The sequence below is a fragment of the Sus scrofa genome, chromosome 9 (genome assembly GCF_000003025.6).
Source record: "Sus scrofa isolate TJ Tabasco breed Duroc chromosome 9, Sscrofa11.1, whole genome shotgun sequence".
Lineage (NCBI taxonomy): Eukaryota > Metazoa > Chordata > Mammalia > Artiodactyla > Suidae > Sus > Sus scrofa.
Genome location: NC_010451.4, coordinates 47,885,326 through 47,910,239, shown reverse-complemented (window position 1 = coordinate 47,910,239; position 24,914 = coordinate 47,885,326). Strand labels below are relative to the sequence as shown.

At 47.4% G+C, this 24,914-nt stretch overlaps 1 protein-coding gene across 2 annotated transcripts in view; it reads right to left on the bottom strand.

Annotated features, from left to right (window-relative positions):
- The window catches only part of GRIK4 (glutamate ionotropic receptor kainate type subunit 4), a 455,817-nt gene that overhangs the window by 185,564 nt on the left and 245,339 nt on the right, over positions 1 to 24,914 (bottom strand). The gene's annotated exons all lie outside the window — the stretch shown is intronic.

Sequence of the window (24,914 nt, the reverse complement as noted above, 5' to 3'; positions counted from 1 at the left end):
GATACAGGGGAATCTCGAAAACATTATGCTCAGTGAAAGAAGCCAGACACAAAAGACCACATGCTGGAAGATTCCATCCATATGAAATGTCCAGAACAGGTGAATCCATAGAAACAGAAAGTCCCAATGGTGGTGGTGGTGGTGGAGGAGGGGAAGTGGGGGAGCCATGGGGAGTGGCTGAAATGTACACGGTGTTTCTTCTGGGATGATGACAAAGTCCTAAAACTGATCATGGAAATGGATACACAACTTGTAAATATACGAAAAACTGCTGAATTATAGACTTCAAATGGGTGAATGGTGTGGTATATAAATTATATCTCAATAAAGCTATTCCAAGAAAGAAAGATCAAGCTTATCTTGCAAAGGTTGAAGCCTCAGAAGAACACCTCTGAGAAATCAAGCCAAAAAGATTTCACTGACACATGGCCCTTGAGTCTCAGTGGCTGGTGTGCATGGAGACGCGGTTCTATGCCGCCTTTTCTGTACAGTGTTCCCAGACCTCTGGTGACCCATTTTCCAAACCCAAACCAGGACACAGAATATGACAAAGCATTTTCTTCTGATTTGCGGATTTATTTATAGGCCTAGCCTTACTGAACAATAAAAATTAGATTTCATTTACACAGGTTGGCCATGGGGAGACAAAAGTGTAACCTTAGAACTAGGCAAAAAAGTGGGCTGCTGCGAGTTAACAGCAAAGTCCATTCACCCGTGATAGGATTAGCCACCAGAGGGAGCAGCCAATGGACCCGAAATGCATGACTTAAGAGCCTGGGGACACCTAATACTCCTACCCAGGTGACCTTAGGGCAGCAAGACCGGAATGAGATGATTATTCAGGAAACGGAAATCTGAACCATTGCTCTGTGCTGTCCCAGGGGGGAAGGTTTGGGGAATAGAAGGGAAGTGGGCAGTCCGGAGGAGTGATTCTCAAAGGGTGCTCCTCGGAGGGCCCTTGGGTTCCTTCAAGAAGCAGAGGGGGAGTTTGCATGGGGTTCTCTAGCCCCCCACCGGCTTCAACCAGCACAACTCCACATCCAACAGTTTTAGGTAGTGGGGCTCCCCAAAAGATGTGATGTGGGGAAAAACTGTTTCGCTCTTAAAAATATAATAGAAACCATGAGCCGAGCCTTAGAGAATAGAAAAGAGACATCTAAAATGTCAGGAATTGGTGCCATCCTGCACGAGCCATGGGAAAGAGGCAGGGTCCATGGCACATGAGCCTTATGCTAAGAGTACACATTTATCCAGTGTCGATGTCAGGGGAAATCCTAGGGGGCACAGTCTCACTTACTCTCTGCAGTAACTCCATGAAGTAGGTGTATCTTGTCATCCTCAGTTGGAGATGAGAAAACAGAGGTCAGGGAGGTCAAGTGCCCTGCCCATGTTCCCAGGGCTGGGGAGTATAGAGGAGGGAGGGGATCCCAGGTCGGTCTCACATGAACCCTGTACCCTTAACCTTCTATCTTCCTTCCAGTGAAACTTGTCTTCCTAGGGATTTGCTGCTGAGAAGGGAGGGGGCTAGGTAACTAGGTCTTACTCAGCTTACACTATTATCGCAAAGTACCATAGAGTGGATGGGATTTATTTCTCATAGTTCTGGGCACTGGGGAGTCAGAAACAGGGTGCCAGTATGATGGGGCTCTGGTGAGGACCTGCTTCCTGCTTTGCAGATGGCTGTCTTTTCACTCTGTCCTCATATGGCAGAGATGGGGGGAGATCAAGCTCTCTGGTCACTTTGAAAAGGGCACCGATCCCTTCATGGGGCCCCACCTGCATGACCTCACCCACACCCAGTCAACCTCCCAAAGACCCCACCACCTAATACCATCACATTCGAGTTTGAGTTTCCACATATGAATTTTGGGAAGACATAAGCATTCAATCCACAACAGCAGGGCACACAGGCTTTGTAGTCAGCACAAAGGACTTCTCACCAAGGCAAACCAGCTATGAGACACCAACAGGGGACCCTGGACCCATGGGAATTCCCATAGGTCAGGCACCCAACCCCTATGAGATTTTTAGACTGGGGCAGCTATCGTTCTCTTTGAGTGACCTCACTATTACCAACTTTCTCATCTACGACCTGTTAAATATCTAATAGGTCACTGGTGATAAAAGATATTAATTAATAAATAATCTCTCAGAAAATCCCCAGGTCTCTGTAATCTAGCTCAGGCCTCTCTCTAGAGTAGAAGAGGAGTTACTTCAGTAACATTTTGATCAAGTTACTCGTGCTACAGAGTCACACTGGATTTACCTCTGCCCCGTCAGTACACAAGGGTGCATTTATACCTATACCACAGTGGCAACCCACCCACACATACACACTCTGTTCCAGAGCCTCTGGTTCTGCCCTTTCTCTCCTTTTTGTAGAGCATGTGTTATGCTATTTACAATAGCCAAGGCATGGAAGCAACTTAAATATCCACTGACTGGAATGGATAAAGAAGATGTGGTATATATACAAAATGGAATAGCACACAGCCATAAAAAGGAATGAAATAATGCCATTTGCAGCAACATGGGTGGCCCTAGAGATTATCATACTCAGTGAAGTAAGTCAGACAAAAACAATTATCATATGGTATCACTTATATGTAGAATCTAAAATATGATACAAATGAACTTATTTACAAAACAAAAACAAAGTCACAGACATAGAAAACAAACTTAGGGTTACCAAAGGGGAAAGGTGGGGTGGGAGAGGGAGGGATGGATAAATTAGGAGTTTGGAATTAGCAGATACAAACAACTATACATAAAATTAACAACAAGGTCCTACTGCATAGCACAGGGAACCATATTCACTACCTTAGAATAAATCAAAATGAATAGAATATGAAAAAGGATATATATATATGTGTATATATATATGTTGTGTATATATATGTGTGTGTGTATATATATATGTGTGTGTATATATATATATGTGTGTGTGTGTAATGAATCACTTTGCTGTATAGCATAACTTAACAAACATTGTAATTCAGCTATACTTCGATTTTAACAAAGATGTGTAGAGTTCCCGCTGTGGCACACAGATCAGCATGGTCTCGCCTCCAGGGTTGTCGCAGTTGTGATGTAGGTCACAACTGTGGCTCGGATCTGATCCCCGGCCTGGGAACTTCATATGCTATGGGATGGCCAAAAAAGAAAAAAAATTAAAATAAAAATAAGATCTGTACTGTGGACTGAACTATGTACCTCCTAATTCATCTTTAAAGCCCTAGTCCTCAAGAGTGACTGCTTTTAGAGATAGGACCTTGAAGAGGTTAATTAAGGTTCAACAGGTGCATAAGGGTTGGGCTCTGATCTGATAGGATTCTTGTCCTTAGAAGAAGAGACTCCAGAGAGGGCTCCCTCCCCGACTCCCCACCTCCGAGAGGGGAAGCAGGCTGTCACCAGAACCTGACCTTGTGGCACCTTGACCTCAGACTTCCAACCTCCAGAACTTGAGAAATAAATGTCTGTTGTTGAAGCCACCCAGGCTGCGTGTTTTATTATGGCAGCTGAGCTGACAAAGACAATGAGCTAATATAAACGCTGACGTGCAGGACACCAGCCGGCCCTGTGATACCACCCAATCAAGTCACAGAGCATCACTGGACACCCTTTGAGACAGAGGGATCAAGGCCAGGGGGTAGCGAGGGGGTGGAGCAGAGGGGATGTGGGCACAGGAGGGCCCCCCCCAACACTGAGCGCTCAGGACTCCACACTCAGAGGGGGTGGGTGCTCACCCACTCTCTAAGATCCACAGTCCTGCCTCCCTTCCCAACTCCTGTACCATTCTGGGCACTGGTTTTTAGGTTTTAGGTTTTAGACAACGATTAATTTCTGGCTGAGAACATCCTCAACTGGGTGATGGGCCGGGAGACTGAGGGCCCAGCTAATGCCTCAGGAGCAGCCACCTCATCTGATGCATCCGCCAACCCTCAACCCCCTCACTGCTTTGCAGACCAGGCAACTGCAGCCACGGTGAGGCTGGGCAGTCTGGGGCCATGGCATGGGCCAGACTGAGATGGGGAGACACATTCAGGGACTGGGATCTGCCCCCCTTTCCAGACAGGGGGTCATGCAATGATTCTGCGAACCCACATTCCTGTCCAAGGAACCACAAGCCCTCTATTTCCACTGGGCTTTCTCCCCACAAGCCAGGAGCTTGACTCTCTGATAGGACCTCTCTGAGTTCTGAGGCTCACACCAAGGAAAGGGTAGCCTCTTGACTTTGCCCACCTCCAACCAAGCACCCCTCCATATTCTCGGCCCACCAGCCTATGTCCCCTCTGCCAAGGACACCTCCCTGTGGGCAGGCAGGCCAGGTCTGCTCACTGCAGTGCTTTCTTGCTCATCCCTAAAGGGTGTGGCCATGACCTCCCAGGGGAGGGCATATGATCACCAACCCCCTCAAACCCCTTAGGCCTCCCCATTATCTGAAGGGTTGGTCCCAATCCAGTCTCTAGGGTGGCATCAGACCTGTCACACCTTTCTGCCCGCAGCATCCCTTCTATCCCCGAAGGGACAGCATCTCCGAGTTAGGACCTGGGCTGGCCTCTTGTGTTCCCTCCTCCATGCCTCCACTGACACTGGCACTGTCCCTTGTTCCCCCTCTCCCTACCAGGCCTCTTCTCCCCCTCAGACCCACCTCTTCCAAGAAGCCCTCCCCCTGCTCCCCAGCCCAGCGCTCTCCTTCCATTTCCACATGCTGTCTTGAAAGGGTAGTTCTCTTTCCACTCCAATATATGAGTTTGTTCACCTAGCATGGACCTTAAAAGCCCTGTGCAATCCCTGCTTCCTTTGAATCTTCCCAGAGCCCCCTCCCAAATCAATTCCTCCTTCCTTAGAACTCTCATAGAAAGTGCTCGGTACCCTTCCTCAGACAGGAACCACTTCTGACATTCTATTATTCATTTTGCCTATTTGTCCATCTTTTCTTCCTCCACAGTCGGCACCCTGAGGGTGAGAGCCAGGCCTGATTCATCTCGGCAGCTGTGCGATCCAGGACGCGCAGGCACTGAGCCCTTAGTGAATGGCATGGAGTGAAGAGAGAATGCCAGGCCACTGCCTTTCTGTGCTGACAGCCAGCAGCACACATTGTGCTCAGGGCAGTAGGCACTGGATGCAGCGTGGCCTGCGGGCAGCTCCCCTGCAGGGCGGAGGACCTCACGGAGCCCTCCTCCTGGGGCGAGGGCTCTCGCGCCCTCTGCTCACCTGTGCACATCAGAACAGGCTTGCCCTCCCTCCACAACTTCTCAGCAGCCCACAGGTGACCCCTCGGGATTGGACAATCCTCCACCCCTTGGTTCTTCCAGAGTCTTGCTGCTGAAGATTTCCAAGCACTTCGATAACTCTCACCTCTTTAAGGGTAGAAATAAAGAGGTTTTACTGGAGCATCTTTATAGGCAGTATCTATAATACGTCTACAACTGTTCGGCTCAGCTGGTTAGAGCCCTGTGCTAACAAGAAGAGGTGATGTGAGCCTCTAGAGAACCAGCTGGCTTTGCTCCCAAGCCAAGCTTCGGGTTGCTTGCTTCCCAGGGCCCCGGCCACCACCGCATCACCATCACTCACTGGCACAGCTTCCTCTCTCACCTCTGTCCTCTTGGTGCCCCTTTTCATTCCTGTCGGTCAAGGTCATTCCTCCTGCTGGAAGCAATCCCACTGCTGTGCAGGCTGCTCCCACCACAAACTCACACCCGCCTCACTTCACCTGGGGTGCAACTCTGTCCCACCATCATTTCTGTCCTTGCATGTTACAGAGCATCCATTTGCTGAGGCTGCCCTAGCAAAGCACCACCGACGAGGTGGCTTAAACAACAGAAATTGACTTTCTCACAGTTCTGGAGGCCAGAAGTTCAAGTTCAAGGTATCGGCAGGTTTGGTTTCTTCTGAGGCCTCTCTGCTTGGCTTGCAGACGGCCGTCTTCTCTTGGGTCTTCACAAGGTCCTTCCAGTGTGCGTGTCTGTGTCCTAATCTCTGCTTACAAGGACATCAGTCATGTTGGCCTAGGGACCACAATACGACCTCATTTTAACTGAATTCCCTCTCTCCAGACCCTATTTCCAAATACAGTCACATTCTGAGGCACTGGGTGTTGGGATGTTAACGTGTGAGTTGGGGTAAGCGGTACACAATTCAGACTGTAACACGGATTTTAACCTCTGGCCACCGCCAGCTCTCATTCTTGGCCCAAGGACTGGCTAACCTGAGGCCACTCTCGGTGACACGCCTCACCTTTGCGACCCTGTCTTCCATCGGGCTTGGATTAGGAGGCTCCTTTCCAGGAGAGCCCCCTCATGCCCAGCTCTCAGCCTCACCAAGCTTCCCTGCTCTGCTTCACCTTCCGTCTCTGCCCAGACCGGCTCACTCCCCTCCACTAAGATGTGGTCGGAGCCCTCCCCACAGGGGCCCTCCACCGCCACACCGAACAAGCACGTCCCTCTGGCCCGCCTTCTCCCCCACCTTCAGTTCAGGCCGGGCTTCTCCAGTGACTTGCTCAATGTTTGCTGACTCTGCCTCATCCACATTCTCCTCAACGCCCACCCGTAGCCCCCACACTCTCCCTTTCGTCACCCCCACCCCACTCAAACCAGCTCACAGGGTAAAGAACCCTCAACAGTCATTTCTATCCAAGGCAGCAGACTGTTTGGATTTCTTGTCTAATTACGTTGGGAGCTGGCACCGCTGTTTGTACCTGCCAGGTGCTGTTCTAAGAACACTGTGTGTGTTATCTCATTTAATCCTCACATGACCCTACAGCTTGCTGTCCCATTTTACAGGTGAGAAAACTGAGAAAGAGGCAGGCTAAGCAACTTGCCCAAGATCACCGAGCTCTTAAGGGGAGCTTTGGTCCAGCCTGTGGGCTGCATGACCGCTTCATCAGGCCACCTCCTGGGGTTCTCTTAGCATCTGAGGGTCCCGAGTGTTCTTTGCTGCCCTGAGACTCTCAGCTTCACGGCTTCCATGACACGATGCCCCTGGGACTTTCCGCCTCCATCCCTGCCTATTCTCTCAGGGGGTACTCTCCTCCTGCCTGCTTTTTTAAATCCTGGGGAGCCCAAGAGTCTATGCAGACTGCCTTCTTCTCACCTCACTCCCAGGAGCTTCCTAGGCCACCCTGTTCACAGCCACCTCCACGCTGATACTTGACTTATGTCCACCAGTCTGATGGTACCTCCACGTATGCATCTGACGAGCATCTCAAATAGTAAGACCCAGACTTCACCCACCCTCTCCGCTCGTGCATTTTGCTGTGACATTCCTGCGGTTAGTTAATGGCAGCACCAGCTCGCCAGTCATCATGGCCTCACCCCAATTACCCACCTCTCGGTTGCTTCTGATTTTCTCCCCTCAAAATTTCTCGAATCACCCCTTTCCTCTTGGGTCTCAACACTGCAGTTTTAGCTCAGCCCTTTCATCCCAATGATTTGACTGCAACCGCTTAACTCTCACTTCGTTTTGCTACCAGAGTGTTAACCACTAGCCAGCATGTCCCAGGCACACCTCCACACAGCTACCAGAGTGATGCCTTTACGGTGCAGACCCGGCTATTCGCTTCCAATCCCCACATCAATGAATTGCTTGATATGGCAGACAAGGCCTGGCTCAAACTCTTGAAGCTTATATTCTGCTTCTCTGCTCATCCGCATCTACCTTCTAGAAAAACTGAACTACACAGAGTACCACCTAACACACACACACACACACACACACACACACACACCTAGTGCCATTGTGTGCCAGCATACGTTTGTTCATTCTCCTGCCTGCTTATACTGGCTCACTCACCACTCTTACTTACTCAGCTCAGACCTCCCCTCCTCCTGGAAGCCTTCTCTGAACCCAAAGGTTGATCAAATATCCCAACTATGTATAATCCTAGAATCCCATGCCTCTTACACTCTATTTCAATTATTGGTTTAGTCCTTAACTTTCACTCTTTAATTTTCTTCTGTCCCCAGTGCCTGGCACCTTCCTGATAACAGGAGGTGTTTTACAAATGTGTGAGCCAAATTTGCCTTGACTTTTGAGGAATTTTATGCAGACTTCTATTCTTCCATCAGAATTACTATTCTGACCCATATGTATGCGAACAACTTATTTTGACAAAGGTACAGTGAAAAAAAAAGGTCTTTTCAACAAATGGTGCTGGAACCATTGGATTCTCATGTGTTTAAAAAAAACTTATGCATACTATATACATAAAAAAAACCCTGTGTCATGCTGTATATAAAAATTTACACAAAAATGGATCACAGACTTAAAATTATAAAACGTACAGAAGAAAATCTTTGTGAACTTGAGTTAGAAAAAGATTTCTTAGATGTAACACCAGAAGCAAAACCCATAAAATTAAAAATAGACAAACTGGATGTCGTCAGAGTTGAAAATGTCTGCTCTTCAAAAGACACTGTTAATAGAATGAAAAGATAAGCCACAGACTGGGAGAACCTCTATCTACAACCCTACCTTCTATCCACACATCAGACTCCTATTTCTGGCCGCTGAAAGAAAATGTCCCCTTGGAAGTCCTTCCAAACTCCATGTCTCAAATGTAACCCTTTATTTTTCATAGAATGGGGGGCTCTCACCGACCTCTCAGTTTCTTTCTTTTTCTTTTTCTTTTTGTCTTTTTGCTATTTCTTGGGCCGCTCCCGCGGCATATGGAGGTTCCCAGGCTAGGGGTTGAATCGGAGCTATAGCTGCCAGCATACGCCAGAGCCACAGCAACGCAGGATCCGAGCCGCGTCTGCAATCTACACCACAGCTCACGGCAACGCCGGATCGTTAACCCACTGAGCAAGGGCAGGGACCGAACCCGCAACCTCATGGATCCTAGTTGGATTCGTTAACCACTGCGCCACGACAGGAACTCCTCAGTTTCAATTAATAGCATTAGGCTCCCACATGCTCTCCATGTCAGAGCCACCCTGCACTCTCCCCATCCTTCAGCCACTCTCTCTGCTCAGTTACTAAGGACCACTCAGGGATCTGCCTCCCAACCATAGCTTTCTTTCTGTCCCCACTGCCGCCACCCCTGCCTCTTTCCAGTAATATCCCTAAACTATTTCCTGCCTCCTGTCTCTCCTGCACTAATCTAGCCACTCCCCACTGCAGATTCACTAGACTGGCCCCATCCCACCACAACCTGGCCCCCCTCATGCCTCTCCAGGCTCACATTCTACTCAATTCTTTGACCACCTGGCTACACCTTGGCAGTCCTTGCTGTCACTCTGCCTGTGCCTTTTTTTCCAGGTGGTCTCTTCTTCCTGGAAAAGGTCTCAGCCTTTTTTTACCCATATCAAAACCCTATCTAAATTATGCTCCATTCTCATGCCCACTTCCACCCTGCCCCAGGCAAGAGTTGCACTGCTCTAGCTCAGCTGATTTTGCCTCTTCAAATCCCCCAAAGCACTTTTCATCTGTGTCATTCATTAAGCACTTAATTCTGTGCTTTGTAATTGGTATAAGTAATACATCCATTCATACAATCATTCCTTTATTAATTCATCAAACACCAATTAAATGTCTATCTTAAGCAAAGTACTATATACAGAGAAAAGGATAAGATATGACCATAAAAGCAAATGGTCACAACCCAATTACAGTATGTGATTGACCAAATCATATTAGGCTCCAGCCAGAGGTCACCCAGGTGCTCACTGTGTTGGGGAATCATAGACAACTAAGGCCAGGTTCTTGTCTCTCAAACCTTTGGTCCCTCTTGGGGGTTGGCAGGAGTGCAGGGAGAGAGACAGACCTTTACTGTATAATGAAGTAAGTGGTTCCTAGAGGGAATCACAGATTTCTAAGGAAGCATGGATACAGGACAACCCAACTCTTCCAGGTGGTAGAGGGCAGTTTTAGGGAAGGCCTCATGCATTTACCTAGCGCACACGCGGTGAGGCCTTCTACCTACCAGGCACTGTACCAGGTGCACACAAGAGGCAATCTTGAAGGAGACACATGAGTTTCCCTGGAGAGGCAGGGCAACGAAGTGTGTTCCCATGCAGGGAGCCCCCCAAGGCATGAGGAAGCCGGGGGTGGCTGCTTCAGCTGGTGCCTGGGCCCCCGGCGGTGGCGGGGGAGGCTGGATGGGAAGACAGGAGCCAGAGCATGAAGGACCTTGTGTATCACGCCAGGGAATTCAGGTAAAACAACAGGGGGACTCTGCACAGACGGTGACATCATAAGATTTGCATTTCAGGGTTATCATTCTCGCAGCACAGTAGATGTACTGGAGAGAGAGCTGCCAAGGAAGCTGGGAACACCACTTTGGGGGATTTTAGTGCCCAGAAAAATGAGGCAGCTACTGAGGCACAGGGCAAAGAGAGGGGGCAGATTCAAGGTCAAAGAAATGGGGGGAATGCAGGAGATGGAACGAACAGGGGTGGCGATTGCGGAGGGCTGGGAAGAGCTGGGAAGGGCTCTGGCTTCACTTATTATTAAGACCTCGACATCACTGACTCAGATGATAAAAAGGAGAGAAGAAGGTGGTTCTTTTTTGTTATTGGAGAAGGGCAGGTGATGCGTTTGGGGTTGTATTCATTAAGCGTGGGGTATGCTGTTGAGCAGCAAAGTTGCTGACCTGGCTTCTTCCAGAGAACCAACCAGGCTACTGACACAGACCTGGGAGATCTTGGGGTTAGGGTGGTGATGGCAATTTGGATCTGGCCTATGATGGAGAGTAAGGGGGTGGGGGCAAGGCTAAGACAGAGGGACTTAGCCTGGGGAGAGTGTGTAGGAAGAGATGCTGATGCAAGAGATGGAGTTACAGTGGATGGGCCAGAGGAGGGAAGGAGGACAAAGTCAAGTAGAATAAGCACTGAGGATTCTGCATGAGATCAGCAATCGGGGTCACCAGGGATGCTGGCAAGAGCCATTCACAGGGAGGCATGGGCAGCGTTTAGGTGGCCGCAGGTAGAGGAGTAGCTGAGAAGTGAACGGCCTCAAGAAGGAAGGAGTGTGATCAGGGCAGCAGGTAGAGTGAATCACGTTGCCCAGGGGAAGGTCTTTAATTCACAGGAGAGGGGCTCAGAAGAAGAGCCGGAGGGGAGGGAGAAGCCAATACTGTCAAAAGAAGGGGGCCACTTTACGAAGCAAGTCCTGCACAAAGGCTGGTATCCAAAGAGCCTGGAGCACAGGCTACAGGTTCACTTGAGCTAAGAGGGGGGACAGCAGGGGGAGCGGGAAGGAGGCATGGCCAAGGCCCTCTCTCCTTTCCTCCCTCTTAAGAATAGAATCCCCTCATGTTACCTGGACACATGGCCCCTAGTCTGGACACAGACTCCATTTCCCAGCATCCTCTGCAGCTGGGAGAAGCCACCAGCAGAATTTGGGCCAGTAAGTGCAAGTGGACATGACAGTGGAACATCCAGGCCATCTCCTTGCCCTGGATTCACCTTCCCTTTTTTGCTGGCTGGAAATAGTGACAACAGGAACAGGAGGAAACTACACATTGATGATGGCAACACCACTTCCGGCCCCCACCACCCCCACCAGCTTTGGATCACCACCTACCTCCAACGTATAGAGGAGATAAAGTCATTTCCATCTTTGAGGTCCTGCATTTTCAGGCTTTCTGGTTATTATAGCTCAGCCTGTATCCTAACTAATGCCATCCAACAGAAATATAATGCAAGCCACACATACAACTTCAGATTTACTAGTAGCCACACTGATAAAGTAAAAAGAAACAGGTGAAATAATGAAATCAATTTTGGGGGGCCACACACATGGCATACGGAAGTTCCAGGGCCAGGGACTGAACCTGTGCCATAGCAGTGACAACACCAGATTCTTAACCCACTGAGCCACCAGGGAACTCCCAAAATTAATTTTAATGATATATTTTATTTCACCAAAATTTCCCCAAATTACTATTTCAACATCTAATATATATAAAAAGTCATTGAGATATTTTTGTATTCTTGATTTCATTCTAAAGCTTCAAAATGCAGGATGTATTTTGTAATCACAGCATACCTTAGTACAGACTAGCCACATGGCAAGGACTGTCCCCAGCAAGCAGCTACTATGCTGGACAGCACAAGTCTGCCCAATATTCATAGATGGGGCTGCCCATAGATTTAAGGAGTGGAGGTGTTGAGAGGACTGAGCTTGAGCTTCTATTTTCTCTGAAAAGAGGTAAGATCATATCTTCCGAGCAAGAATGACAAAGATGAGGTAGGCAGTTTCGGGTGAAAGCTTAAAACAGGTGCTCTGATAAGTAAATGTATTTCTGTCTGGGCCCAATTGAAATGAAACAAATGTCGGTGTGTTTCTGCAAGTGGCCTCAGGGCACAGACGAAAGCAGGGCAGGTAGATGTCAGAACTGTCGAGAGTAGGAGTTCGTAGGTGGGTGGGCAGGACATGGGACAAAGGAATTGAAGGCACTACCAGGATCGTGGTGGGGTTGGCTGGCCATGGTCTTTCCACTCGATGGAAAGCCAGTGAAACCCAGAAAAAGCTGTCCCAAAATTTGTCCCAGAGGGGCTGAGAGACTGAGAAATACTTGGGGTATGTGGCTATGTGAACCTATGGAAGAACATTAGCCATGAGAGTGAGATGGTTAAGAGTTAGGGTGAAGGATGCTGTTTTCAGACTGTGAGATATTGAAATTTAAATCTTTAGAGGCAAAAGAGAATTAAGAACTGCCACAATCCAGGAGTTACCACTGTGGCTCAGTGGGTTAAGAATCTGACTGCAGTGGCTTGGGTCTCTACGGAGGTGCAGGTTCGATCCCTGGCCCAGTGTAGCAGGTTAAAGGATCCAGCTATAGCTGCTGCATAGGTCACAGCTGTGGCTCGGATTCTACCCCGGCCCAGGAATTTCCATTAAAAAAAATAAAAAAAGAGATCCTGTTGTGGTTCAGCGGTAATGAACCCGACTGGTATCCATGAGGACACAGGTTCAATCCCTGGCCTTGTCCAGTGGGTTAAGGATCCGGCGTTGCCGTAAGCTGTGGTGTAGGTCACAGACACGGCTTGGATCCTGGGTTGCTGTGGCTGTGGTGTAAGCCGACAGCTGCAGCTCCGATTCCCAGGTTAGGAATTTCCCTAACCTGGGAAATTCCATATGCTGCTGGTGTGGCCCTAAAAAGACAAAAAAAAAAAAAAAAAAAAAAAAAAAAGAATTGCCACAATCCAGTGACCTGAAGAGGGAAAAGGTCACCAGAAGGAGGACATTAAGGATCCCCAAAGGCAATGGCACTAAAGTGATGGATCAGGGCGAGAGTCAAGAGAGGGATGAGAGGAAAGCTGTGAGCCAGGAGTCTAAGCCACAGATGAGAAAGGCAGGTACCAGGTAAGTGGGGCTCTTCTTAGGGAACAAATGGGGGTGGTGTTTGTAGTTTGCCCTGGAGAGCAGGGAGATATAGCTGCCTCTCTTCTGAGTGAGAAGTTGCCCTTGGAGAGGCCTGGGAGGGAAGCACGGCCCCCGACAGGTTTGGGTTCTGGCAGTGGGGCTGGGTGATGGGCGTGACATCTCAGCAGAACTGGGCTCCCTGTCAAGCTGACCAGGGCCTGGAGGGAGCTCAGGAGGGGGAGTCTGAGTGGAGGGACCGCTCAGAGGGGGAGGGGGAAGCATCCGGGGAAGGACGGGTGGGAGGGCCTGCACGCAGTGGTGCAGAGAGCGGCTTTCTGGTGCTGAGGGACTGCTCTCTGGGTTGGGGACCCATCTCATTTTTCCGGGAGCCGTCCATCTGACTGAGCACAGATCTGGGCAAACATCAGGCGCCCGTGCCTTCCAAACTTGGTAAAAGACTTGATCCTAACGTGTGTTGGTTGTCTCACTTTCAGACCTGGTTTGCCTTTTGGCCCATCCCTTAATCCTTCACACTCCCACAGTTAACAAAAGGAGATGGCCTTTGAGAAAAAAAAAAGGTATGAATAAAGTCCCTGGCAAAACCAGCAATCACGTCTGTATTTAGCGCCTTGTTCATACGGATGCTCTGTCAGGTCTCCGCAGACACCATCGATAATCCCAGTTTCTCTCTTCCTTTCTCTCCCTGGATCTCACCACCTTCCTTTAGGTTTTCTTTGGGGAAGGACAGTCCCCCTGTGCTCTCATGGTCACAGATCTGTGGCAGTTCCCCTGGCCAGTTCCGGCTGGACCGGCTGGACCAGCTGCACTACTGTGGCAGGGCAGTGCCTAATGTAGCCGCACTCAAGGCTCTTTGCACACAAAGCGAGGCAGGACAGAGAAAGAGTGGGCTGGAGTTGCCCATTTGTCTTTTCTAACAGCTGCTGGTGACAGCCTTCCTGCCAAGTTACAGGGTAGAGTGGAATGAAGGCAGAGGGACGGGGAGTGAAGAGGATGCTGAGAATCAGAATAGGTCTAGCACGTACGGGGATGCCAGGCCAGTTCTGCCTGAACTTCAGAAAAGCCTGAGCCTAGGATAGTTTCACTGTCAGGGGGAATTCAATTGGATAAGCACGCACTGAACGCCTATCTGAAGCCAGGTCATGATGGGAAAGACGCATTTCAGGAACCATGGAGACACGAAGCAGCCCTGGCCCCTGCTCTCAAAGGCTCGTGGACTAACTGGGGAGATGGTGGCAGCAGCGACGAAGGAGGGCAGAGAGCACAAGTGAAGTGCCGGGCTGACTCGAAAATGTGAGCTCAGCTGGGCAGCTGGAAGGTGCCATGCCCAGAAGCCAACCTCCTCTGAGTCACCACTGCACGTTGTCTGTGACCCACCTGTCACTCTCCATCATGTGACGTCACCATTGCTCCATGCTCCTTCCCTGACTCTAGAGGGTGGGAGACCCTAAGCTATAATCCCACTGAGGGGTTCTTATGTTTTACCCAAAGCTGAGACAAATGAGGGTCATGCCACCTAGAGTTCACAATGCGGGACTGTATTGCCTCCAATCAGAATGGTAATTACGATGGGAGCCAGAAGTCTGACACATTTGGCTGATGCTAATCTTTCTTCAACCCAAGAAAGAGGGCACATGAGAGCTGAGGACGGATTAGAACGGCTTTGGGTTCTTTGCAAGAATACAGCTAGACAAATCCACAGGGCCATTACTTTGATTGTTTCCAACTTGGAGTTATCTCTTTTCCCAGGAGAATGAAGCACAGGCAATAGATCTTCTTGTTCAGTGTCACCATCCCCCTGGGAAAGAGTCAGAACAGGGCAGGGAAATTGACGAGCAGGACATGGGGCTAGAGTGGCTAAGTGAGGGCCTCACGTAGGAGAAGCGCTCTGTTGAATACTCATTCGCCAACGCATCGAAAAATATTCAGATAATGTCATCTTCCCTTTGTGCCCTTTTTCTAAGGTGGAAGGGAGAAGATTCGTACCAGCAAAAATGTCAACATTCTAGCTCACAGTGGAATGACCGATTCTGATTGCAGGAGGAGGGTCACTGAGCTACGCCCTGGGGAGGCCAAGTTCGTGTGGTGTCCCCCCATCTAGAGTCTAGAACTCAGGGAGAACTCTGCCTCACTGCCTCAGCTGTCACCCTGCCTCCTCAAGGTCTGCAGGAGTCTCCACACCCTTTGTGCCATCTCACCAAAAAAACACACCTCTCGGGTCTCTGCTCCCTCAAAAACCCATGATCAGACAACATATCTCTTGTATTTCATTTTCCTTGTTAGCTGGTGTCATCAGCCCCTCAGGCTGTCCCTGGGAAATGCTGTGGGCTGGGCTTTGTGGAGGGAAGGTGGGGAACTGGGGGAGGGGCTTCAGGGAAGAGCAAGGGTCCCTGGCCACGTGGAGCCCAGGAGAGCAGCCCAGGAGAGCAGCCCAGGATGGTGGGGAGAGGGGCACCCGTCAGACTCTACACCAGAACCCAGCAGACCAGGTCTTGCTTTTCTGGCACCCTGACACTGCCTGGCGGAGTTCCCTAATGAGCTGTTGCTGGCTGAAAGAGATGCTTAGTGGCTGCTGTCAGAATATTCAAAATATTCATAGAGGGACAAAGGGAAAGGGAACAGCACTAACCTGCAGGAGATAAAAAGCAGTCCCATTCAGATGCCATATGCCACAGAAGTAAAAAGCTAGTAAATTTAATTTAGTATACACCAAGCAATTACCCACTTTAAAAATTAAGGACTGAGACCATAAACCCGATAAACTTCAAATCTTTATAATGAGCAGTTTAATGAGAGAGAAAGGAGAGTGGGCAGAAGAAGAAAGGGAGAAGAAAAGGCAAAAGGAAAGAGGAAGGAGGAAGGGAAGGAGAAGGAAGGAGGAAGGAGAGAAGAAAGCGGAGAGGAAGATACAGGGAGGAAAAAGAAACAGGATTAGCGAGAAGTGAAAAACAGGAGGGAAGAGAACCAGAGCAGGAGATGTGCTTGCTCCCAGAGGAATTTCCCATCCTTGGGGTCTTCTGAGTCTGCTGCCAAAAAGATTTAAAGCCACAACTGTAGGCACAGATGGGGATAAAATCTTACCCTATGGAACACAAAATATCCACTCTGGTTTTTTTCTCTTTGTTCCCACAGTCACCCCCTGTTCCCCCGTTTAGTGCAGCAGGGATTCTCACCCCCAGCATCACTGATATTCAGGGCCAGATAACTCTTTGTTGGAGGGGTTGTCCTGTGCATGGTACAAAGTTCAGCAGCATCTCTGGCCTCTATCCACGAGGTGCCTGGAACACTGTTTCAGTTGTGACAACCGAAGATGCCGACAGATGTTGCCAAAGGTCCCGGTGGGAGCGTGGGAGAGAGGCAAACTGGCCCCAGGGGAGAACTTCTATTTTAGAGCATCATCAGTTCACAACCCCTCTCCAGGCCCTGAGAATTCTTCCTCTCAGAGCCTTGCTACTCTGCCACCCTCTAAGTAAACCCACAAGAGGAATCGTCCAAGACCCCACTTTGGGGAGATCACCTCACTATTCAGAACCCCTCATAAGCATCCCAGGGTCCACTGAATACAAAAATAATACTGGACACCTACAACACACCAGGTTTTGTTCTCACAGACTGGTGATCGAGACCAAGACCCAAACTAGAGGATCTTAGGCTCTAATTGGGAAAGGCAGACAAGGAACGCGCAAAGGAAGAAGTACGGGATACTTGAAGACTGCAAGGAGCGCTGTGAAAAACAGGGTTGCCTGAAAGGATGATGCGGGCAGTCAGGGAAGGTGTCTGTGGAAAGAGGCATCATCTGAGCTGAGACCTAAACAGAAGGGAGAGGGAAGTGCATTCCAAGCTGAAGGAACAAGCTGAGAAGGAGTCTGGCAGGCGCTGGAGCTCATGATGGGAGGGTAGAGAGTGAGGGGAAGAAGGTGACTGTATTGCCTCCTGGGTCAGGGTGAGAAATTTGCCTTCATTGCAGTAGCAATGGGCACCAGAGGGTTCTCACCAGAGCCCAACTCCTTAACCCCTAAGCCACACTGCCCCCTGAATCTGCTTCTTTGTAGATTTAGATTCTACCTGCCTCCTCTCCCCCAAGGGTGTTACAGCACAGGCTGCCTGGCCCCATTCCTGGAGTGGGAGGAGCCAGGCATTTTCATTTCTGTCTTTTTTTTTTTTTTTTTTTTTTGTCTTTTTAGGGCTGCTCCCGCAGCATATGGAGGTTCCCAGGCTAAGGGTCTAATCGGAGCTGTAGCCACCGGCCACAACAACGTGGGATCCGAGCCGCGTCTGCAATCTACACCACAGCTCATGGCAACGCCAGATCCTTAACCCACTGAGCAAAGTCGGGGATTGAACCTGCAACCTCATGGTTCCCAGTCAGATTCGTTAACCACTGAGCCACGACAGGAACTCCCAGGCATTTTCATTTCTAACAAGTTACTAGGAGCTACTGATCCTGCTAATCCAGGGACCATACTTTGAGTAGCACTCCCTGAACAAACTTTACTGCTTCTGAGATACATCTGCCACCCTGCTATTTTCCTGCAGAGATCACCCAAGCTCTACCCCTCCTCTTCAGTCTCTGCATATTGACATCTCAGCCATTCTCCAAGCTCAAAAGCTAAGTCTCACACACACCCTCAGTGATCACTCCCCGTGTCCAACCATCATACGGATGCCAGATGCCATCTGTAAGTGACCTGTGGTACACATATTGGTGTGAGAGCCTCAGTTTTCCTCTAGGCCATGACTTTTTCCAGGGCAGTGTCCTTATCTTAATAAATTGGTTTAAATCAATTACTTATATAAATAACTAATGCTCTGTCTTCTTTTTACTTCACATTACTTCTGGCTCACATAGGTCTGGGTACCATCTCTTCTCTGCTATAGGACTCAAAACGCTTTTCTGTTTTGAATGAGGTGAGCTATAATTAAATCAATTACTTATATAAATAACTAATGCTCTGTCTTCTTTTTACGTCATATTCATTTGCATGGCCATTATCAAAAATAAAAACACGCCGCCCCCCAAAAAACACAGAAAATAGCAGGTGTTGGCAAGAATGTAAAGACCCCCTATGTACTGCTGCAGAGGATGTAAGATGGTGCAGCTGCTATGGAAAATAGTATGGTGGCTCCTTAAAAAACTAAAAATAGAATTACCATATGATCCAGCAATCCTACTTCGGGGTATATATCCAAAAGAACTGAAAACAAGATCTCAAAGAGACATTTGTATGCTCACGTTCATAGTAGCTTTATTCACAATAGCTGAAACACAGAAGCAACCCAAGTGTTCATCAACCAATGAATAGATCAACAAAATGTGGTCAATACCTACAGTGGAATATTGTTTGGCCTTAAAAAGGAATGAGGAGTTCCCGTCGTGGCGCAGTGGTTAACGAATCCGACTAGGAACCATGAGGTTGCGGGTTCGGTCCCTGCCCTTGCTCAGTGGGTTAACGATCTGGCGTTGCCGTGAGCTGTGGTGTAGGTTGCAGACGAGGCTCGGATCCTGAGTTGCTGTGGCTCTGGCGTAGGCCGGTGGCTACAGCTCCGATTCAACCCCTAGCCTGGGAACCTCCTCCATATGCCGCGGGAGTGGCCCAAGAAATAGCAACAACAACAACAACAAAACAACAACAAAAAAGACAAAAGACAAAAAAAAAAAAAAAAAAAAAAGGAATGAAATTCTGGGCATTCCCATTGTGGCTCAGCAGTAATGAACCCAACTAGGATCCATGAGGATGCGGGTTCGATCCCTGGCCTCACTCAGTGGGTTAAAAGATCCAGCACTGCCGTGAGCTGTGATGTATGTCACAGATGTGGCTTGGATCTGCGTTGCTGTGGCTATGGCGTAGGCTGGCAGGTGCAACTCTGATTTGACCCGTAGCCTGGGAACTTCCATAGGCAGCAGATGCAGCCCTAAAAACAAAAACCAAAAAAGAAAAAAAGGAGTGAAATTCTAAGACATGCTACAACATGGATGACACTTGAGGACATTTTGCTAAGTGAAAGAAGCCAGACACAAAAAGATAAGTACTGCATGATTCCACCTATGGAATCATCAAATTCACACAAAGACAGAAACTAGAAAGGTGGTGGTGGGGTGGGAGGGGGGCAGGGAGGATGAGGAGTTATTACCTACTGGGTACAGAGTTTTAGTTCTGCATTACAGAAAGAGTTCTGAAGTTACAACATGCTGTGAATGTACTTACCACCACCAAACTCTAAACAATGACTAATGTAAGTTTTATGTTATGTGTGGATCTCATCACAGACATTTATAATTTTTAATGCAAAAAAATTCCCTGCTTTTACAGTTTACGAAAGCACTGTCACACATCTTAGCTCATTTATATCTTATAATAATCTAGGAGATAAGAGTACAACGTTAGTATTCCCATTTTATAGATGAGTATCCAGAAGCCCAGAAAGATTAAATCAACTCAAGGACACAGAGCTGATGTATTGAGGGATTAAAACTAAAAGTCTGATCCTTTACTACCAAGACTCTGTTCAGTATATTTCAATGCTTTCCCTAGAAAGTTCTGTGTAATAAATCACCTTTTTATGTGCTAAATGCATATGAATAGTAGCTGGCTAGTTGGGAGGGAGGAAAGAAGGCAAGGAGAGGGGAAGGGAGAGGGGAATTATTTGCTTTGAGGAAGATGCCTCTCTCACGATTGAGGGAAAGAGGGAAAAACAGTATTTTCTCTGGGTGTTTCTAAGCACCTGGTGGTTGGTATTTGCTTTTTCTCTTAACTTTTACACATCACAACCCTATACGGTGGGCAATATGAAAACTGTTATTATTTTAATTTACAGATGATGATCCAGAAAACCAAATGCTTAAACCACCTGACCACTTTCTCATCTAATATGAATCCGAGCCTGTGTGATGCTGCGCCTAGGCTCCCTGCACTGGGAAACACAGCGACCCCTGTGTTGCAGAATCATCTGGTTAACGACACGTTCTTCCCTTTGACCAGCAGTCCCCTGATCACCTGCCCACCACCCCCCGACAGGGCATTTGTAATTATTTTATTTTTATTTTTATTTGTTTTTTAGGGCCACACCCGTGGCACATGGAGGCTCCCAGGCTAGGGGGTCCAATTGGAGCTGTAGCCCCTGGCTTACGCCACAGCCACAGCAACGTCAAATCTGAGCTGTATCTGCGACTGACACCACAGCTCACGCAACGCTGGATGCTTAACCTACTAAGCGAGGCCAGGGATCGAACCCTCATCCTCATGGATGCTAGTCAGGTTCGTTAACCGCTGAGCCACAACAGGAACTCCACATCTGTAATTTAGAGGGACCCTTTCCTCCAATGTTCTTCCACTGACCAGCCCACCCTGCTTGGCTCTCAGGGTGAGGAGAGACCAGACCTATGGAAATTCCTCCTCCACTCTCCCTTCTTTCTGGCTCACACAGGTCTGGGTACCATCTCCCCTCTGCTACAGGACTCACACCCTTGGGGTCCTCTCAGGAGACAGAGAAGAGCCATTCCTGGTCAACCACACCTGTCTCCCAGCCCTTCCCACCACTCATGAAGGCATACATCACGGAGGTCATGGTGCAAACCAGCACTCTCCGCTCCCAGGCCTGATGGACGAGCAGCAGGGGTGCGTCCCAGCAGGGGCAGGACCAGGGGCCACGGGGAGCTGGCCAGGGTGCCTGGGGAGCCCATTCTCTGGACATACCAAGGCATCTCACATCTTCCAAGTTAACACTTTCTCCCAGCCCTGCCTCCAAATAGCCTGGTACTTCAGAGCTGCTTGAGTCAAAGGCATCCTCGGGCTGCCCTGTTATCAGAATGTGGAGGGATCTAAGTCCCCACTAATTTGTAGCAGGGGCTCATGGACCCTTGTGTAATGAACCTGGCTGCCAAGGAGGCTCCAGCCCCTGATTCTCCGTCAGATTCTGTCACTGAAGAAGCTTTCATTCCTCAGCATCCAGAACTGGTTAATCTACCAAATGTTAACCCACCCCATGAATCTGATGGTAATGAGTTCGACTTTCACTTTATTTATCATTAGAGTTGGCAGACCCAAAGGGTAATTTAGTGTTTGAAATACCGATTTTAAAACTTTATGTCAGGGAATGCAGTGCCAAAAGCAGCCTAATAACAGCATCATTAAATACAGACTAAAGTCTTTATTTAAATTCGCATTCATCTCATTCCTGTCTATAAAACATAGGGATGCCTAAGGAGCCAGTCATGGAACTTCAAAACAAATTTGTCCTTCTGGTTTTTCTCCCCAAATCAGTCCTCCTGGTGTCTGCAGAAGCTTGCTGGGGGTCTGATCCTGTCTCTCTCAGGCACTTTTCAGCTCCTGCCCATCAAAAGAGCATTCATCGTTCACCCGGCCTCCATCACAGGCCCATTGTGGCTAAGGGCTGGGGATGCAAGACTGACATATTCATGGTCCCTGACCTCAAGGAGCTTACAGTCTTGTCTGGAAATGCAAGCAAAGAATTCCAATACGATTGGTCAGGAACACCCTGTCTCACTTTATTTTTGTTCATAGCACTTGTCAACATCCAACACATCGCACATCTCTGTACTTATGTGTAGTCTCTGGTCTTAGCTGCAACGCAAATCTTTAGCGGGTTGGGAGTTCTTGCTGTGGCTCAGTGGGTTAAGAACCTGGCACAGTGTCCATGAGGATGTGGGTTCCATCTCTGGCCTCGTTCAGTGGGTTAAGGATCCAGCATTGCTGCAAGCTGCAGCGCAGGTTGCAGATGCTGCTCGGATCTGGCATTGCCATGGCTGGGGTGTAGGCTGGGAGCTGCAGCTCTGATTCGACCCCTGGACTTGGAACTTCCATATGCTGCAGGCGCAGACGTAAAAAGAAAAAAAAAATCTATGGGGGAGGGAATTTTGTCTGTTTTGTTTCCTGCTATGCTCCAGCCCCAGCAAGGACAGAGAAGGCCCTCAAGCAATATCTGGCAATCATGGGCTGTGATGGTGCTGTGCCGAGGAACTTACAGAGTGATTCTGGAGCACTGGGAGGGACCTCCTCTTTCTGGGGAGTTGTCTGGGAAGGCTTCATAAAGCAGGACACAGTTAGGCTGGGTTGTGAGATACAAATTTGCTGGTTGGAGAAGAATTCCTAGTCCATGGGCACAGAGAAATGAAAACAACTCATTCCTGTAGCTGGGATTTGGGGTGATTAGAGGGAAGGACAGAAAATGAGGCTGGGTATGGGTGACGGGGGTGGACTGTGAAGGGCCTTGTAATCCATGTAGAAGGACTTGAATCTTTGGATGTATAACCAGAAGTGCTGGGTCACATGGTAGTTCTATTTTTAATTTTTTGAGTAAAGCTCCATACTGTTTTCCAAAGTGGCTGCACCAATTTACATTCCCATCAATGGTATACAAGGATCCTTTTCCTCCACATCCTATCTAACACTTATTATCTCTTATCTTTTTGACGACAGCCATCCTAACAGGCATGAGGTGATATTTTTGGCTTTGATGACACTGTCGTTTTGATTTGTATTTCCCTGATGATTAGAGATTAGAACCATTTAAGGTACCTGTTGGCCATTTGTATGTCTTTGTTGGAAAGGTATCTATTCAGTTCTTCTGCCTATTTCTTAATCAGGTTATTCATTTTTTTTTTTTTGCTATTGAATTCTGTGAGTTCTCTCTATATTTTGGATGTTGATTTCTTAATTGATATATACAATCAGCAAAATTTTGTCCCATTCCGCAAGTTGCCTTATCATTTGGTTGACAACTTCCTTTGCTGTGCAGAAGCTCTTCACTATGATGTCCTACTTGTTTATTTTTGCTTTTGTTGCCTTTGTTTTTGGTGTCAAACCCCAAAATTATTGCAAAGATTGACATCAAGGCATTTACACCCTATGTTTTCTTCTAGGAGTTTTACAGCTTCATGTCTTAAATTTAAGTCTTCAAACCATTTTGTGTTGATTTTTTGTGTAGGTGTAAGATAGGAGTCCAGTTTGATTATTCTGCAGTACCAATAGTTTTCTGAATACAATTTAATGAAGAAACCGTCTCTCCCTCACCGTGTATTCTTGGCTCCTTTTTCATAAATTAATTGACCATGTAAGTGTGGGTTTATTTCTGGGCTGTTATGTTCCATGGATCTATGTGTCTATTTTCATGCCAATGTTAGACTGTCTTGATTACTATATCTTTGTAATCCGGAAGTGTGATACTGCTAGATTTATTCTTTCTCAAGATTGATTTGGTTATTAGGGTCTTTTGTGGTTTAACATGAATTTTAGAGTTATTTCTTCCTATTTTTGTAAAAAAGGTCATAAAATTTTTATAAGGATTACCTTGAATTTGTAGATTGCTTTGAGTAGTAAGGATATTTTAACAAGATTAATTTTTCCAATTCATGAGCATGGAATATCTTTTCATTTATTTGTATCATTCAATTTCTTTCAGCAAAAATCTCATAGTTTTCAGTGTTCATAGATCTTTCCCTTCCTTTGTTAAACTTATTCCTAAGTGTTTTATTCTTTATGATGCTATTATAAAAAGCATCATCTTACTCTTCTGCTAGCTCATTTATAGTGCATAAAAATGCAACATTTCCGTATATTAATTTTATATCTTGAAACTTCACTGCATTCATTTATTAGCTCTCATAGTTTTTTGGTGGCATCTTTAGGCTTGTCTATATATAATATCACATGTCATTGGCAAATAGTGTCAGTTTTATTTCTTCCATTTCAATTTGGATGCCTTTATTTTTTTCACATCTGAGTGCTATAACTAGGACTTCCAAGATTATTTTGAATAAAAGTGGCAAGAGTTGATGTGGATCCCTTCGGGTTCATCTTGTTTGGGATTCTCTTTGCTTCCTGGACCTGGATGTTTGTTTTCTTTCCCAAGTTAGGTAAGTTTCCAGTTATTATTTCTTCAAATAAGTTATCCGCCCTCTCTCTCTTCTCTCCTATGATGCCTATATTAGTACACAAGATGTTGTTCTAGGGGTCTCTTAAACTAGCCTCATTTTAAAAAAACTCTTTTTTTTTTTTCTTCTGTGCAGTTTGGGTGATTTCACTACTGTTTTCCAATTTGTTGATCCATTCTTCTGTATCATCTAATCTGCTGTTGATTCCTTCTAGTATACTTTTATTTCATTCATTATATCATCTTAGTTTGGTTCTTTACATTTTCTTACTCTTTACCACCATCATCCCTGTGTTCATCAATTCTTCCATATTCAGTGAGCATCTTTTTTAAAACTGGCTGTATTCCCTCATGTATCCTTGAGCCTATCTCACACCCAATAGTTTATACCTCACTATCCCTTATATTGCCCTTCCCCTCTTTCCCTTCCCTACTGGTAATCACTAGTTTGTTCTCTATATCTGTGAGTCTTTTTTTTTTTTTTTGTAATATTCACTAATTTGTTGTGTTTTTTAGATTCCACATACAAGTGGTATCATACAGTATTTGTCTTGTTCTGACTTATTTCACTTAGCATAATATGCTCCAAGTCCATCCATGTTGCTGCAAATGGCAAATCTTCATTCTTTTTTATGGCTGAGTAGTATTCCACTGTATATGTATCACATCTTCTTTATCCATTCATCTTAGAACAC